Raw genomic sequence first — 19,056 nt, forward strand, 5'->3', positions numbered from 1 at the left:
ATTTATGATATTGAGCACAGACAGGAAGATGGATAGTGTCAAGGGAAGATAGAGGTTAGAAAAGAAACCTTTGCCCTAAATAATGTCATCTTTTTTTAACTCATTTTCTATATATTGTTTATCATAATGCAAGTGATTTCAGTGTTTTCATGTTATTTTCTTTCCAACCACCACATTGTGATGGTATTTATTCATGAGTAAGGTATAAAATACTAAATAAACTCTACCAAATTCTCCTAGGCCATTAAATTCCTTTGAGAGTATAGCTTTGTATGTCTTAGAAATCACGCTAGAACAGTTCTATATTACAATGATGCATCACAGAGTTTGACTTGAGAGAAGTCACAGAAGTAAACACAAATGTCAGGATTTTTCCAACTTTGAGAACATTTACAAGTTGAATATAATTTTTTAGCAAAAAATTATAAAAAGCAAGAAAGCTCAGTAAAGATGGACCTTATCAGCTTTACTTTCCAGTGGGCTACCGAGATCCTTTGGCTTCCCCATGCCTCTGCTCCTTTGGTCTTTTCTTCTTGGAGTACTGTTCCCTGAACCCATTCTTGGTTGCCCTCTATGCCCTTGAATCCTGTTCACTTTCAGGGCTCAGTTTAGGTTTCGTGTGTTTTCTCTACAAAGCCTTCTTGAAATTTCTCAGCTGAGCTAGGGACTCTTTTCTGTAGAAGTCAATAATAGTACTACGTGTATCTCTCTATGTCATCATTTACCCAAAAATATCCCCCACTACTCTGTAATCTTTTCAATGACAGGTTTTAATAACTGGTTGATTTTTTAATACACACTGTCATGAGCACAGTACTGGGCAGATGAGAGGAAGCCAAGAAATTGAACTGAATTGAATCACTCAAAGGATGCTAAGATGAGAATTGGAAAGTAGAGTTGAGTGAGAATAAAATTTAGTTAGAAACATAATCTAAGATATTGAGAGAAGAGTGGCACAGAGTCATGGGTAAAAGGCATGGCAAGACAAGAGATTGAAGGTAGGGACCGAGAAATAATCTGTACTTGTCCTTTGGCACTTTGGGATTGAGCACCTTTCCATGGGCTTTTGCTTCCACATCTTAATTGTTTTGAGAGAACATGAATTTGCAAGAAGACCCAATCTCTATCACACTGCACCAAAATTGTCTGAATGTAAAACCAGGAAAAAGTGAATATATATATTTCATTCTTTGAAAACCTTTGGATCTTAGAAATAGGAAGTTGGTGACTCATATTGACATGACTTCTTTTTAGTCATAACTGAATAAACGTGCCATAGAAACAGAATAGTTGAAGTGGCCTAAGTAATGTCAAGATCAATATTGCATAGATAGCCATCTTCTGCCCAATAGCTGTCAGCCATAAAAGTACATTTTCATCAGCAATAAGAACTAAATGGTGACCTGACCAAAGACCCCAATGTTCTAAAGCAGCCTTATTATGGAGGTTTAGAGGTCTGGTAAGGATTCCATTTAAACTGATATTGATACTAATAAGGGTAGTGGTAAAAATTCTTAATGGATTTCTGGAATTCCAGTTCTAAAAGGGGCTTTACAGAAATACTTATTGACATAAAGTTGACATAGAATAAAATGTGTAGATCTTAAGTAGATAACTTGATTTCTTTATCATTATATATCCATTATTCAGGTATTAAAGTTAACATTAATGAAGGATAACTTACATACAATAAAATGCACCAATTTTAAATGTATTATTTTGGGTAGACAGTTTCATGAATAACCACCACCACAGTCAAGGTACTGAACATTTTCATTACCTCAGATAGTTTCCTTACAGAACTTTGCAGTCGCTCCCAGCCCAAACCAAACCATTTAATCTATTTTCTTTTTTTTTTTAAGATTTTATTTATTTATTCATGAGAGTCACAGAGAGAGAGAGAGAGGCAGAGACACAGGCAGAGAGAGAAGCAGGTTCCATGCAGGGAGCCCAATTTGGGACCTGATCCTGGGACTCCAGAATCACGCCCTGGGCAGTGAAAGGCAGGTGCTCAACAGCTGAGCCACACAGGCGTCCCCATTTAATCTATTTTCTGACACTATAGATTAATTTTATCAATTCTAGAATATCCTTTGAACAGAACCATAGAGTACATACTTTTTAATGTCTGACTTCTTTCACTTTCATAATGTTACATTTATCCTAAGTGTTCTGTATATTATGATGAAACTGTAATTGGTATTGCTTTGAGTTATAGTAGACAAAGCCCAAGGCCCAGACAAAGTGGGATGTCTAATTGGAGAACTCCATCATAAAGCTGAAGTCTCATGGGCTATACTACTCTGTAAGATGAAAATAAATCTTCCACTCCAAAGACCACATGAGAAATTGCCACTGTCAGACCTTGTTGCCGGGTGGAAGGGAAGAAAAAATTTTTTCTGAGACAGTGTAATCACAGCAGCCTGAATTTATGGTACACTTCAAGAGAAAAAAGCATGTCCTTTCTTATGTCATTTATCTTTTTTTTTTTTTTTGAGATTGATTTATTTATTTGAGAGAGAGAGAGAAAGAGTGCAATGGAAGGGGCAGAAAGAGGGAGAGAGAAACTCAAGCAGACTCCACACTGAGCCTAATGCAGAGCTCAGTCTCAGGATTCTGAGATCACAACCTGAGTTAAAACCAAGAGTCGGACACTTAACTAGGCCACTCAGGTGCTCAAAGCCATTCACCTGCAATCAAAGCGTAAAAGTTAAAATTTCAAGAAAAATGAGCTTACAATTGCAAAGTAAGCTAGGGAACGAAATCACTATGAGTAACAAAAAGCAGAAGGAAGGTTCAGGGAGGAAGTGAGAAGGGACAGGAGAAGAAAAAGAAAAAGGAAAGAACGATAAGGTCCCCGTTATTTTGTCAGTTGTACCAAAATGGAACAAATATTTCCAGTCGTATGTAACTTTTTCCAGAAGACAAAAATGAAAGTGGTACAGCTCTAATACCAGGAATGCAGTAAAACCTTGAGAGTGTGAGATGTATGGGGTGATGAAGTATAACCTTGGTACCAAAACCAAATATTGATGCCGTAGAAGACTTATAGGCCCATCCTATTCATAAAAACAATGCAAAACAAACAAACAAAAAGCCCTATACAAAATATTAACAAATAATATACAAGAACATGTAAAAGAGATTTTATAGCCAAGTTGAGTTTAGCCTGTAATTCAAGTATGGTTTAATATTTGAAAATCAGTCACTACTTGTTTTTGACATGCTGGAAGGCAAGAAGTAAAAGAAATAAATCGGAAAGGAAGAAATAAAAATTATTGCAGGCAGTGTGGTCATCAAACCTCAAATATACCTATACATTAATTATTAGAAATATTATAAGATTTTGGCAACTTTACTAGACATAATTAATGTAAAAATAGCATCTATTTCAGTGTGTCTACAGAGAGAAAATATAATTTATAAATTTTAATTACTTTGGTAGAAGGCAAAATTTTGCTTAACAAAACATAGACAAGACCTTTATGGGAAAAAATTTTATTGAAGTTATTGAAGACTTATATGAAAGGGAAAAGAAACTTTGTTCATGGATTAGAGACTCCGTAGTTTAATTGAGTCAGTTCTCTCTAAGTTGATTTACATATCCAATGCAATTTCAGTAAAAATAATTCTAAAGAATTCAGAAATAGAATTCAGTAAGCTATCACTAAAATCCATAGGAAATAACAATGCACCAGAAATAACTATGACATTTCACATGCTTTAAAAGAGAGATACTTATTATTAAACTGTAGAAATTTAGTCTCTGAAGCAAAGAAGGAACAATTTGGTCAGGAAGCCAAGAAGCAGCCCCTCATATAAATGAAAATTGGATTAGTGACACCAATAACATTCTAGGTGAGTTGAAAAATGTTAGGCTTTTCAGTGAAAGAAACATGGTGAAATTGCAACCCCCATCTCAGTCTGTACCCAAAAGCTCATTCCAAGTGCACTCAGATGCAAAAAAGAAGAACTCTAAAATTTAGAAGACACCATAGAAAAATATCTTTATGACCTCAGTGTAAGAAATGGTTTTGCTACATGAAACACCTAAGAAAGCAAAACCATAAAAGATAGTATTGAGAAAATCGACTACATTAAAAATTAAGAACGTCTGTTCATCTGAAGAATACCTTTATGAAAGCAAAAAGGCAAACCAGAAGCTGGAAGAAAATATTTGAAAAAGAAATAACTGGGATGCCTGGGTGGCTCAGTGGTTGAGTGTCTGTTCCTTTGGCTCAGGTCCTGATCCCAGTGTCCAGAATTGAGTTCCATGTCAGGCTTCTCCCTCTGCCTATGTCTCTGCCTCTCTGTCTCTCGTGAGTAAATAAAATAAAATCTTTTTAAAAAGAAAAAGAAATAACCAAAAGAGGATTATATAAAAAGTACTTCTATTAGCCAATATGAAAAGAATATAAAGAGGGCCATTGGCTTTAATGCTCATGTCATAGAAGAGGAACCTCCGTGACTGATGAACATATGAAAAGATGCCCAAATATATTAGCAATCAGGATGTGAAACTTAAAAACTAAAATGAAATACCATTTGATATTTACCGAATTGATTTGAATTGAATATTTTAAATTTTGGTGAGGATGTAGAGTAAAAGGATCTATTATTCTCTGCTCTTAGGATATATTGATTGGTCCATCTACTTTGAAAAACAATTTGATATGATCTAGTAAAGTCATCTCAACGGTTATATTCTTTACTAAACAGTTAGTAAACCTCTTATATACATGAGCCATAAGACATGTTGTGATATTTTTCTTGTAAATGAAAAAAATTTGACACAACTGATGTCTCTATCAACAAGAGAATGGGTAAATTTATTGTAGTGCATTCAGAGTGGAATAATATACAGTTGTTTTAGCAACCCACAACAAGTGGTGGAATCCCAGGAACAACCCATTTAAAACAAAAAAAGGTTGGGCAGCCCTGGTGACCCAGCAGTTTGGCGCTGCCTTCGGCCCAGGCTGTGGTCCTGGAGACCTGGGATGGAGTCCCATGTCCGGCTCCCTGCGTGGAGCCTGCTTCTACCTCTGCCTGTGTTTCTGCCTCTCTCTCTCTCTCTCTCTCTCTCTCTCTCTCTGTCATTAATAAATAAATAAAATCTTTAAAAATAAATAAGACAAAAAAGGCACAGGAGTATATAAGCAATATGATTCCACTCATATGAGTCTTAAAACCATTACAAATAAATGATACATTGTTTTGCTCTACATAAATATGATAGAACTAAAGTAAAACCAAAAATAATAAAATTCAGCAAGATTATTTTAAAGGGAACCACCTGAAATCAAATCAGGAGCGCACACACAGAGGACTATTAAAATGTCGTAATACTCTCCTTTTCTTGAACTAGGTTGTTCATTGGTAGTTGGTTATATCATTATTTGCATAGTATCTATATGTTTTAAAAATACTCTTTCTGTCAACTCAATATTTAATGAACAAGTTAAAATCTGCCATGTACAGTTCTTATATTTAGCAGTTATATGGATAAAAAATTGACAATCCAAGACTGATGAAATGGCTTTCAGACTCTATGTCTCAAACTTGTCTCAATGTGACAATCTCATGGTACTTCTTTAAAGTTACAAATTTCTCCCCCCAGCCTCAGACCTAATGAGACAGAATATGCATTGTATGAGGCCTAGGATTTGGGGAGTTTTGGGGAAGGAGTGAGACATGATCAGAGCTGGAGTTATTCAGCTTAAAGATGCCAGGAAAAGTGACCTTTGAGTCCTGGTATTGCAGAGACTTTGTAAGAAAGAATTACTGCTGTGAACCATCAGATGGCCACGAGGAAAGGAGTAGAATTATTCTCCCTCAAAGGAAATTGTAATTTATCATTTTATTTATCATTATGTTTATATTATATATTTATTATTATCTTTATATTTATCATTAATTCATAGATAATCCATAGAAATACCATCAGTGATGTTTATATTGGTTTTACCTTTTTGTTTACTATAAATTCTATAGCTGTAACTTCAGGTTCTATCTGATGACCTGTTAGCATTTTTGCAGTCATGTGAGTCAATTTGTATATGTACACACCGTATTTTCCAAGATTCAATTCATTGTATAATTATAGAATTATTAAAACAATAATAATATGTGCCACTTTGGTCCCCTATAGTTGTTCTCTTCTGCAGATTAAACATTCAGGGAAATACAAATCTCTTAGTCTCTTCCCACAGTTCTCCTGGCATCAGAATAAGTGCTTCATTGTTTCATTGGCAAGTAGAACGAAACTCAAGGAAGGCTGCCAATTTGAAATTGCAGTGTGACATTTGAATTACAGAGGTCTACTTTGGTCTGTTGACTGTTTAGTTCTGGATCTCAGTGGGAAAAATAAGGATCTTTAGTTCCCTTCTCATATAGAATATATTTATAAGGGACTTAAAGACAGTGGCATTTATGTCCTAGTGAGTAGGTAGCATTTGTTAAGAGGAATTGAATTAGGAATATTGAGTCATGGGAAAATGTAGTTCCTACTTCCAAGAAGCTTGCTATTCTGTTTTGGAAACAATAAATATATATGGTAAAGAATTTAAAGCATTTTCAGGGCAATCCATCAAAAGGCCAAATAACCAGAGTGTGAAAGCATCATCACAACTAAGGACATACAAAATAAAAGTATGAATTTAGATTTGGGGTTTTGATTTTTTTTTGCAAGCATTTTTTGTTGTGTTTATTTGTTTGTTTTCTGTAACCTAGATGTGGGTCAATATTGGTGTGTTCATGAAATAGAAAGACCGGTTTACCTGCAGGCAAAATATGTGGAAAGGAATACTATTTGGACAGTCTTTGAAAAGGTAATTTGAAAAATATTGCAGGGACTTTAAAAATCAGCTGAATTGCTAGACTTTTTCCCTATTAAAAATAATTAGGAAACAGTTCTCCAAGAGGATCTCAGATTTCTGAGGCACTGGCTGCCCTTTGTTCTGGGCTACAAGATGTTTGTGTAGTGAACAGTCTTGGAAGATAAAGATAGTCTTCCCCTCTGGAGCAAAGGTGGTAATGTTACCTGCTATAAAAGATGCAGGTTACCTAAGCTCTTGTGTCCCCTCTGGACAGGCCTGCTTGTGCAGGTATCACCTGGCCCTCTTCTCATCACTCTTTGGAAATTGGAGTTTAGGGAATCAACACAAAGATATGATAGCTTAAATCAACTAGTACAAAGACCCATTCTGGGTTAAAAGAATGTTCTGACCTTGTCACAGTCATAGAGAAACACACTGGCACCTGCCTTGAAGGGAAGGAATTTGTAATTGGCATAATCAGAAGCCTGGCGGAACTTTAGTGAGTTTACTGTGGAGATAATGCTAGTTATCGCCAAGGGATATAATGCTAGTTTTAGAGAAATAGCAACCGTTGGATGGTCTTCGACTCAACCTCTCCTACAGTTTATCATGCTGTAGTCATTCAGACAGCAAAACATCAGAAAGTTTTTTGTGGTGTGTCTTGTCTGCTACAAAGGAATATCGGCCCTGTCAGCGAGAGTCCTTTGAGATAGACAGACTCCTGTGGGAAACCATTGATGAGTAGTAGGGTGCCAATGAAAGTACCAATGCAATGGTACTACAGTGCCAATGAAAGTACCCTGCTAGAGAATGAGAAAGTGTCCTACATCAGTCTAGCTAAATTGCTACAGTTAGCCTTACCATCTTGGAAAACTTCCCCATCCTTTATGTTCTAATCAGTTCCTGTTTATGTTCTAATCAGTTCCTGTTGTGGGAGTCAAGCCAGTGGCTGCTGGGTCAAAGACTCTCCAAAGCTAACTTGGTTGTGTCAGTAATGACAACACCTTATATATAGTGCCTTAGGTGGTAGATACTTGAAGTTTGATTAAAACACAGATAACCACTGCACTTCTCAAAACTGAAAATAAATGCACTTTGTTACTGGTACAAGGCTGCCTTCTGCCTCTACACCCCTTGAGGCCTCCTCTCTCTACTCTGAACTCAGCTGCTATGAGGAGGAAGGTGACTAGGGGTCAGGATGAGATCTCCTTTGTCCTCCAGAGAGACAAGATACTGTAAGAACCCCTTAAGTACACTGGGGAACTTTGGGAGGGGAGGCACTCAACTTCATGGTTGTATGGATACTGGCTCACAAATCACCATGTCACCTGGTCACGTAGTGAGGAAAGATGCCCACATTCTACTGATGTGGTTTGGGCAGGGTTCACAGTGAGAAGGAAAGCAAAATGGCCTTTTGGAAGGAACGTTTGGGCAGATGCAACATAATACTGTTATGGCTTCACTGCTCGATGTGTAATGTTATTGATGTGATGATATACACCTGCCCTTCTTTGTTGCATTAGTGCCAGTAGAGAATCTGTCATTCAGGGATTGCCACATGTTAGGACAGTAATAGTAGGACGAGAAAGAAAACACTTTCCCTGTTTCTCCCATGTGGGTCAGCAGAAACAATATAGAATCCTAGAAAAAGAAGGAGAAATCACAGCTTATCTAAACACATAATGGCTGCCAGACTGCTTGGGCCATTTCCCAACATAACATAACTGCATGTCTGATGCAGCAACCAAAAAAGGAAGAAAGGCAGCTATTAACTTTCTACTAAGTTCTTAATGGAACTTAAACTGAATGACCAGTGGAAGCTTTATGACTCTGTGGTCTAATATTCTCAGTTTGAGATGGGTCAACTTGAACTCACAGACCAATAAGGTTAAAAGGGCCCAACAAACCTTGCTTGTCAAATGGAAATGGTAACTATAAGAAAGCTACTACCAACCTGGCCCAGTAGCAGCATCTTAGATTTACATGAACAAGTAGCAGCTTTCCATTTTGTGAAAACTTTATCTGATATTCTACCTCTTGAAACAAGGCCACTGGCTCAGTGAGACTTTCAATTCATAAAGGTTTCCTTAAATGCCCGGGCTTGATTCACTGATGCATCAGCTAAGCTATCCAAAGCTACTAGGCTTTCCAAACTCAGCACCAGCTATACAGATGCAAAAATGACGTCGTCACCTTGCTCACTGGGCATAACTCAAGGCCATTCCTATAGGTCTGAGCAGTATCCCTCTTGATGAACCTTGTTACTGACTCTTAAGCTGATGTAAGTGACTTAACTGTTTGGTCATCATTACTCATCAATTACTTGGTCAATTGCTTTCCTAAGTGATAGTTGACTTATTTTTTATATGCATTGTGCAGGCAATTATTCTTAGGGTTGGACTCATTTAATTGGATAAGGTGGTACAAAATTTGTTCCTGACTTTAGATTGATGTGATCAGGGACACCAGTCCTGGAAGGCATTCAGATCAACCTCAACTCACCGGCCAGGGTTGTTATAGGTGATAGAATTGTCTGAATCATAGATATTCTTCTTGTGGGCCAACACCAAGCCTGTGCAATCCCTGATTCTTGCCATATCTGAATTAATCCTTAGGCCAACTGGAATAAATAAACTTGAGGAGAAAGCTACCTGAATTTCTAAGGTAGACCTGATGGTTTACGGGATTTATTTAGCCAGTCACATCTGAAAGCCTGGGGAATATGGTTGATCTCAGTTACTGCAAGTTACTCATTCTGTTGCTTGGAGTTCATTTAATAGTCGTAATTATATGAAATAGACTTGGTCCTAGCACTGAAGTCACACTGACGAGGGAAAGTCGTACTAATAGGAAAATTCACCAGAAGCCAAAATGGTATAGAAACAAGGGCAGATATCATTGGGAGACAGTTCCTCTGTAGGTCTCTGACTTCTCTACAAGAGGCACTCATGCCTTTCTTTCAGATTACCTTTTTAATGATGTTTGTATAATGAACAGTCTTGGAAAATAGAGGAGTGTCTCTCTATAGGGCACATAACAGACTTGCTTATTACCCATTATAAAAAAAAATATGAGTTCCTTCAGTTTAGAATTCCTTTTTTGGGGGTTTATGGTTCATGTTTCTCAATGTAATTATAGTTAGAAACAACTATTTTAAGAGACTTTTTTCTAAGGAAGAAAGAAAATGAAACTATCTTTTAAAAAAATACTTGCTATTTGAATACTCACCAACAAATTCAATACAGTAAAATAGTTGGAATGGGGAAGGATTATAGAGGTTGAGATATTCCTAAGGAATTCCTAGAATTCCTTAAATTCCTAAAATTTAAGAAATTGTAATTGAAAATTGCTTCAGTAATTGAATATTATAGATTATAGTACATGTAACTATTTCTCAGTTCTCTTTTTTATTTGAATATAGTTGGCACACAATGCTGCATTAGTTTCAGTTGTATGACACAGTGATATGACAAGTTTATACATATTGCTATGCTCACCACAAGTGTAACCACCATCTGCCACCATACAACATTATTACAGTACCAATGACTATATTCCTTATTCTTTACCTTTTATTCCTGTGATTTATTCATTCCATAACTGAAAGCTATGTTTTCTACTCTCATTTACCTATTTTGCCCATCTCCCTACCTCCCTCACTCTGGCAATCATCAGTTATTTGTTTTTAATGGATCTGTTTCTGCTTGTTTGTTTTCTCATCACTTTTGTCTCTTGGACTCTACATATAAGTGAAATTATATGGTACTTGTCTTTCTCTGACAGATTTCATTTAACATAATATCCCCTAGGTCCATTCATGTTGTCTCAAATGGCAAGACCTCATTCTTTTTTATGAATGAGTAATATTTCATTTTATATATATATTTCATTATATATATATATAACAACTTATTTATCTATTCATCTATTAATGGACACAAGTTGCTCCATATCTTGACTATTGTAAATAATGCTGCAGTAAACATAGGGGTGCATATATCATTTTTAATTAGTGTTTTCTTATTTTTTGGGTAAATACGCAGGAATGGAATTTCTGGTTTTAATTTTTTGAGGAACCTCCATACCTAAGTTCAGAATTCTTAACAAAAGATGTTAGTTCCACCTTCTGCTTCATTTTTAGACCTATTCTCCTGGCAGTACCCTGGCTTTGAACTTTGTTTGGAAACTATTTCTTATTTTTAGAATCAAGATGTTCAAAACCATCAAGTCTTAGTTCCTTTCTGTTTAATGGTCCTTTCAATTTCTCTCTTTGGTCACATTTTTACCATTAGCAGCAAGAAGAAATCAGGCAGCACCTTCACCAGTTGTTTGGAAACCTACTTAGCTAGATCACTCCATTCACTAGGAATGTTTCCAACTTTCTCCTTATAAATGGTGATAATATTGCTGAGTTTTCTGGCACTACACAAGAACTCAGCCCCCCCCCCCCAACTCCGGATTTCCACTTACAATGTGTTCAAGGCTATTTAGGCCTGCTTTAACATACTCTTCAGAATCCTCCCAGCCGTCCTTCACTGCCTATTTCCAAAGCCACTTCCTCATTTTTCTGTGTTTGTTATGGCAGTTCCCCCTTTCTGTTGCTCCATAACAAATTACCACCACAATGTAGCAACTTAAAATAAGAAACATTTATACATTACAGTATCTCTGTCTGGGTCCATTTAACTGGATGCCTCTGACTCAAGATTTGTCCCATTGCTGCAAATAAGGTGTCCGCCAGAGCTACAGTCATCTGAGTGCTCAACTGGGGGAAGATCTGCTCCATAACAAATTACCACCACAATGTAGCAACTTAAAATAAGAAACATTTATACATTACAGTATCTCTGTCTGGGTCCATTTAACTGGATGTCTCTGACTCAAGATTTGTCCCATTGCTGCAAATAAGGTGTCCGCCAGAGCTACAGTCATCTGAGTGCTCAACTGGGGGAAGATCTGCTTCCAATTCATTTGCAGCTGTTGGCAGGACACGGAAGATACACTTCCAAGCTCCTCATGTGACTGTTAGCATGCCTCAGGTCCTTGCTGACTGTTGGCCAGAAACATCAGTTCAGTATGATGTAGGTATCTTGGTAGAGACATGCTAAGAGGACAAAAGAGATGCAAGCCATAGTCTTTTTGTAAACTAATCCCAGAACAGACATCCCATCACTTTTGTTGTATTCTCGTTGTTAGAAGTGAGTCACTAGGTCCAGCCCACATCCAAAGGGAAATGGATTATAGAAAAGTATAGATTACCCAGGAAGAAGGATCCTTAGGGGTCATTTTAGAGCTTGCCTACCATAGTGGGAAACAGAGTCCCTGCTTTTCAGGAGTATACTTTCTAAAAAGAAGGGGTGAAGAAAAAAGACTAATGGAGGCATTAAAATACAAGGCTAATTTATCAACTGTCTACCACAAGTGCTAGAAAATTTTAAGACATGAAAAGATGAGTTTGAGTTGTTAGAAAAAAATTTATAGACACATCTTCAATCTATCTAGTTGGAATTTTAGGAAAAATAATTTGCCAGTGATAGTACCAATTATCTGAGGAACTGGATGCTTGAAAGCAGGGAACATGGAAGGCTATGTCAGTAACATAGGTATAGATGGTAGATGTTTCTTGCTCTAGTAGCTAGACCGTAGAATGAAGTGAAATATCAGAAAACATTCTTAGAACAAAGATTATTGGCAAGAAAATTTTGAATGGTTTGAGAAATGAGTATATATCTTGGTCCAGGCATCATGTGGATGTTTTACATACTTTATCTCTTTAAATCCTCTCAATGTACTATGAGATTGGTATCTTTGGGGCCATTTTATAGAAGAAAGGAGCACAAAAGATGTAAGCTAAATGGTTTGCCTGCTCTTGTGCAACTGTGAAATTGTTTTTTCTTTTCTGGGGCCTGGTCTCTCTGTCACCAAAACCCATGCTTTTTTTGCTGGTGTTGCCCTGGAGAAGCCAGGGATAGTGAAAATTATCATAGTCATCAAGTCATCTAGTCTTTTATCATATTCTAAGCACTGTGATGAATACTTTGAAGATCTCCCTACTGGAAATTCTCCCAACAACCTTAGGAATAAGATGCTGTTATTCCCATTCTATAGATGAGCAAAGAGACTAAGTGGCCTAACATTACAAAAGAGGACACACAGAGTCAACTGACAGAAAATGAAAGAGAGATGCCTTTGCAGAGAAGGGGATGCTTTTGCTGAAAGCCATCTGGATGGCTGGCACAGATTTAGGAATTTTAAATATTAAAGTGTTAGTTTGAGGTCTTTCTCCTCCAGAGAAAAAGCAACTCTCTTCTATTCTCTAACAGAACTGAGTCTGAAAATATATATAACCAAATTCAAATCCAGTAAACAAATTCCAACAAAAACTGCATAATCAAGGCTATTTTTATGATTAGCACCATTTAGTTTCCCGGAATTTACCAGAGCAAACATTGCTACAGCAGAAATTACTGCTAATGGTTGAACCTAACAACAAGAGAAAATCCCCAAAAGGGTCATTTGGGCTCCAGCTGCAGCTGTGCTTCACTATATTTCTTATTTGAAAGCTGAGAATTAACAGTAAAATCAGGGCTCTGCTGTGCTGTGCAGATGTGGCCAAAACTGTATTAATTTATTCAGCAAACATTTGTTTAGTGCCTACTATATGCCAAGCAGTGTGCTAGCCACACTGGGATTATAGATATAAATCATACCTGGCACTTTCAAGGAGTTTATGGTTGAAAGTGGTTGATAGGAGGCAGATATCAAACAGCCAAGTTTTATGAGTGACATAAGGATATAGCAGAAACATAAAGGAATGGATTAAAAGAGTCTTTGGGCAGCAACTTCATAGAATGAGCTGAGTAGATGGATCTTCATCTTGGATTACTGGGGCAGGATGGGGCCCAGTAAGTGAAGACAACAGAGGCCTGAAAGTTTTCTTGGTCTTGGGCTGATGCCTCCAAAACTGGGAATATAAGAAGAGGAGCAGGTTTAGGGAAAAGAAAAATTTTACTTCAGAAATGACCGGTTTGCTTATAAAAGATTCATGTGGTGGGGCTTCTAGGACATTACATTTATGAGACCAAAATTTAGCAAATGTCTGGTTATGAGATTCAATTTTGGAGATGCTTTAGTGTATGTTGCTGTTGTGGGATTAGCACCACGACCAGCAGCGGCAGCGATTGCTTGTTTTGAATGCCTGCCATGTGCCATACCTTGTATTCAACACATTACAGACTCCATCTAACTTAATCTCATGACAACTTTATTATATATACTAAGGAGCTATTTTTATCTTCACTTTATAGATGAGGAAATTGAAACTTAAATCTGGAAGCTATAGGCTTCAAAATCATGATTGTTTACTTGGTCTCTGATGAACCACCTCATCAATATAACAGATAATGTCCCATCCCTTCCATAAAACCTAAAATTAGATCTTCAGCTCTCCTGAGTGCTCAAAGCTCAAAAATGTCTATATGCTTTTGCTCCTACCAGTCAAAAGTTAGATATTTACTAAGAGGCAGAATACCTAATTATTGTTGTAATCATGTATTTTAATAAAATACTAAGTGCTCTAATATAATATGAGTATGAAATAAGTTGTGTCCATGAAAAGGAGATGAAATGGTTTGGAAAGAGTCAGTAAAGTAAAGATTGGTAGCTTAAGAAAATTAGATGTGCAAAGGAAACATAAAAGAGACCAACCATAAACGTCTAGAGGAATTTTGTACTCATTTTGCTTTGCAAGTATCTTTTCCATCCATTTTAAGACTGCAGCAATTCTATAGACTGTATGCTATGGTTCTGGTTTATATGAGAAAGAGTGCATGAAACATCAGTCAGCAGACCCGTAAGCCAAATCTTTTGAAGGAGACTTCTATGCACTTGCCCAGGGTAAGCACCTTATGAGAGAAAAAAAGAGGGCAAGAACTTTGCAGCTCTCTAGAGACAGGTGCAAATCTTCAGAGTGAATTGAATGAAAATGTTCAAGGATGTGGGAGGTGAATTTCAACTCAACAAGATTACCCACCAGCATTTTTGGTTAGGGAAATATGAAAGGAATGTATTCCCATTTTTTTATCCTGTAAAGCTTTACTTTCTGTAGACTGCAAGCAGCGTAGCATAGAAGAAAGAGAATGAGCTTCGGAATATGTTAGCTCCAACAACATAACTAATTGTCTGATGTTGGGTAAAGTCTTTGAGTCTCAGTTTCCTCTAAGTACAATGGAATAGTAATACCTATATCACACAGTCTTCAAGAAACACAGTGTTGCAGTGTTGGGTACAGTTACAAAAGAATGGCTGTTCATTTTTTTGCACCCTTGGGTAAGCAAAAAAAAAAAAGTCTAAGATATTAATCAAGAAGGTAGATGAGTTGTGAAAAGGAACCCTTACTATCTCTGTCAGTTCTTACACTAAGAACAATTAAAATAGATTTTCAGGTTGGGACAAAAGATTTTTCTGTTTACTTGAAAGATACTGAATCTGGCCAGAAATAAGGAGAAGGAAATGGATGCCAAAGTAAATACTTTGTTGTGAGACTTTCTTTTTGATGCCGTATTGTCCACCTCCCTATATAAATGTCAGATTCAATCCAGTCTAGTTGTGAGGTTTATGAAATTCTGCCTATCATTCCATGTAATTTATTTTCATATTAACCCTAAAAGTGGTGTCCATTTTCAGTAAAGATGAGACAATCAGAACACATTATTCTTAGTCTACTAAATGTAACTTTTTAGCTTCTAGATGTTAATGAGGTTCTGTAGTAAATGCATCCTTTATCATAAAGCCTGTTTATGTTGGGAGTGGATCAGCAAGAGAGAATGGCAAGATAGTTTTTTTTAAGTTTTTTTTTAAAGCTTTAATCTTTTTTTTAATTTTTTTAATTTATTTATGATAGTCACAGAGAGAGAGAGAGAGAGAGGCAGAGACACAGGCAGAGGGAGAAGCAGGCTCCATGCACCAGGAGCCCGACGTGGGATTTGATCCCGGGTCTCCAGGATCGCGCCCTGGGCCAAAGGCAGGCGCCAAACCGCTGCGCCATCCAGGGATCCTGGTTTTTTTAAGTTTTTATTTAAATTCCAGTTAACATATAATATTAGCTTAGGTGTACAATATAGTGATTCAGCACTCCATACAATACCCATTGCTCATTACAAGTGCAATGCTTAGTCTCCATCACCTATTTCCCCCATCCTTCTGCCCATCTCCCCTCTGTAACTGTTGCTTTGTTCTCTGTAGTTAAGAGTCTGTTTCTTGGTTTGCTCTCTCTCTCTCTCTTTATTCCCCTTGTTCATTTTTTTGTTTTTTTAAATTCCACTTGGCATGATAGTTTTAATTTTATTTTTATTGAATATTTGTTTATTTTTAAGACAGAAAGCATGGTGGAGAGGGGCAGAGGGAGAGAATCTCAAGTGGACTCCCCGCTGAGCACAGAGCCTGACCTGGGGCTCAATCCCACAACCCTGAGGGGTTGAGATCATGACCTGAGCCAAAGCCAAGAGTCTGATGCTTAACTGACTATGCCACCCAGGCACCTGGGCATGATAGTTTTTAAACACCCTATCCAGAACCTCTAATAAGTACTAAGTAGAATCAAGACCCTAAAAGACATATCTTGACCTTAGTATGCTTATAAAACTAATTAGAAAAAAACATTAGTAAGTGGAGAGATGAAATGAAAGATAAAAAGAATTTCAGGAGAATTGCAGATAATTTGGTTATTGAGGAGAGGAGATTGGTAAAGTAAAAAAAAACAAAAACAAAACAACTGAATCAAGACCAAGAATTATTAATGACTTATATTGATGAGTGTAATTTTGATAACTAAAATGAATGACAAAGCCAGAACTAAGAGAAGAACTACATATACTGTACATATATTGTATACACCCTAATCCTGTTATTCACTGTAAGAAATATTAAAAAAAAATAAAAAATACTGCCTCCTTAACAAATGCCTTTGCAGTTCATTTTAAAAAATATACATATATTATCGAAAACTTCCTTGGGAGCTTATAGATATTGCCAAGCAAGTGCCATAAGCATTCTTGGATATAGTTTTTAAAAAATATTTGCTATGATCCTGTTATATGTCAGGACCTATTCTAGGCACATGTTTATATTCATTCCCTTACACGTAGTGAAGAATTGCCTATTTTCAAGCTGGGAAAGGGAAATCAAATTGTTCATTTCAATGTTATGTTTAAAATGCACCACATTGTCATCAGACTTAAATGTAGCTTAAGATTTTATGGGGTCATTCAGGAAATTCATCAAATTTATGATGTAGAAGTAAATTTTATTATATACCTGGTTTGGGCCTTTATAATGAAGATGTGGCTTTGCTGTTAGTTGTAATTAGGATTAAAAGCAAGCACCCAGTTTAATATCTTTAAACGAAAACTTTCAGCAAGGTATCAAGATTGCATACCTAACCAGCCTTACTGCATTTCTATTAATTAACACCACTGGGATTTACAAAGTAACTATTGGTTCTAAAAATATATGTAAATAGGAGGTGAGTTCACTTACAGAATTTCACAAAAAGTTATACCAAATCTGGAATTAGGGTTCTTCTATGATTTATAGGATCTAATCATACCGACAAGTGGAAACTACCTAGAATCATCAGCCCTCACTGCTCAGCTACCTTCTCCTCACCGTGCCAGAGACACTTGGAAGCATGTTTAGAGTTTACACATTTTCAGACTGGTTTCTAAAGAGTCCAGGGAGGGGTTCCGAGTACTGCAGTGCTATTTCACACAGAGATACACTGAGCTTACTTCTAGATACAAATGCCACCAAAATCAAGGTCTTCATGATAATGGCCTTCATGTCAGTAAGCAGTGTCTGAAGGATGCTGAGGCAGTTTCTTCATCCTGGCCAACGGCCTTCAGATTCCCTACTGGAAATCGTGCCTACTTCTGGGCTCCACAATTTAAAACAAGTGTGGAGGACTTGGAGAGAGAAGTTCAAGCAGAAGCACAAAGATAATGACAGAGAATGAGACCTAGGAGAAATCCAGAATAATTTCACTTGAAAAGGAGAAATCAGAATGGCAACTTAATAATGGTCTTTCTGGCACTAGGAATTATTACATTGAGGTTAATGACCAGATTTTCTTCACGTGCAAAACAGTAAAAGAAATAGGATTTCAGTTAGCAAGAAGAATATAGTACAGAACGAAAAGAAAAAACAGCAGATGCTAAGCCTATGTAATCAAAGGAATAGATCACTCCACACACTGTATGAAAGTGTTTTTAAAGTGAATATGAATTCCTGTCTGTCTTATATATCATATATAATAGTACCTCAAAGAACAGGGACACATTAAATGAACTTTGTTTTTTGACCCTGTGAATCAGTGATTTATCTTTAAATTATATCGGAAGGTATATATTTCAAACAATTATTTTGAATTAGAGCCTCATAGCCTAGTGCTGCCAGGAGAGGATCCACTTTCTAATAATGTTAAGGAGGTTAGTCGTATGGAGGAATATTTATCCCAGGGGCCATGGACTCATGCACCTTCAGGGACCCATGGGTACTGCGAAGGAGTGAAGCTAACAGCATAGAACAATATGGAGTTGTAAAAGTTGTGGGGTTTCTGAAGGCGTGTGACCCATCCAAAAGATGCAACCACTGCTGACTGGCCTGGTTGTTTTCATGTCTTTGGCTTTCTCAAGAAAAACTGGAAATCCAGAATGTCCGGTGGATTTTTTTCTTTAACATTGGAGAAATACTAAGATTTATCAAAATCTTGTGCAGGCAAAGCAATACACCTCTGTGGGCTGTAAGCTGGAAATCTTCAGGTCCCTAGTTAACCAACACATTAGTCAACAAACAAAAGAGAGCTGATTGCACTCTAAAATTTAGGAGAGTTACATCTACAAAACCTTCGTGTAAGTCTTCTTTAGAGTCTTTTCGAACTCTCTGTATCTTTGGATCTTCCCTGCTTTCAGTAATGGGTGACTTATTCATACAGTGGTGGGAATTTATAGGAATTACCTATTTCCCTTAGCAATATAATCCTATTTCTTTTTTTTTTAGGGAATTTTTTTTAATTTTTTTTATTTATTTATGATAGTCACAGAGAGAGAGAGAGGCAGAGACACAGGCAGAGGGAGAAGCAGGCTCCATGCACCGGAAGCCCGATGTGGGATTCGATCCCGGGTCTCCAGGATCGCGCCCTGGGCCAAAGGCAGGCGCCAAACCGCTGCGCCACCCAGGGATCCCT

The 19,056-nt window shown here is 37.0% G+C and overlaps 1 protein-coding gene across 6 annotated transcripts in view; it reads left to right on the top strand.

The window, feature by feature from the left end:
- PPP1R9A (protein phosphatase 1 regulatory subunit 9A) overlaps positions 1–19,056 on the top strand; it is a 314,579-nt gene that overhangs the window by 219,203 nt on the left and 76,320 nt on the right. The gene's annotated exons all lie outside the window — the stretch shown is intronic.

This window comes from Nyctereutes procyonoides, unplaced genomic scaffold (assembly GCF_905146905.1).
Source record: "Nyctereutes procyonoides isolate TBG_1078 unplaced genomic scaffold, NYPRO_anot_genome, whole genome shotgun sequence".
Lineage (NCBI taxonomy): Eukaryota > Metazoa > Chordata > Mammalia > Carnivora > Canidae > Nyctereutes > Nyctereutes procyonoides.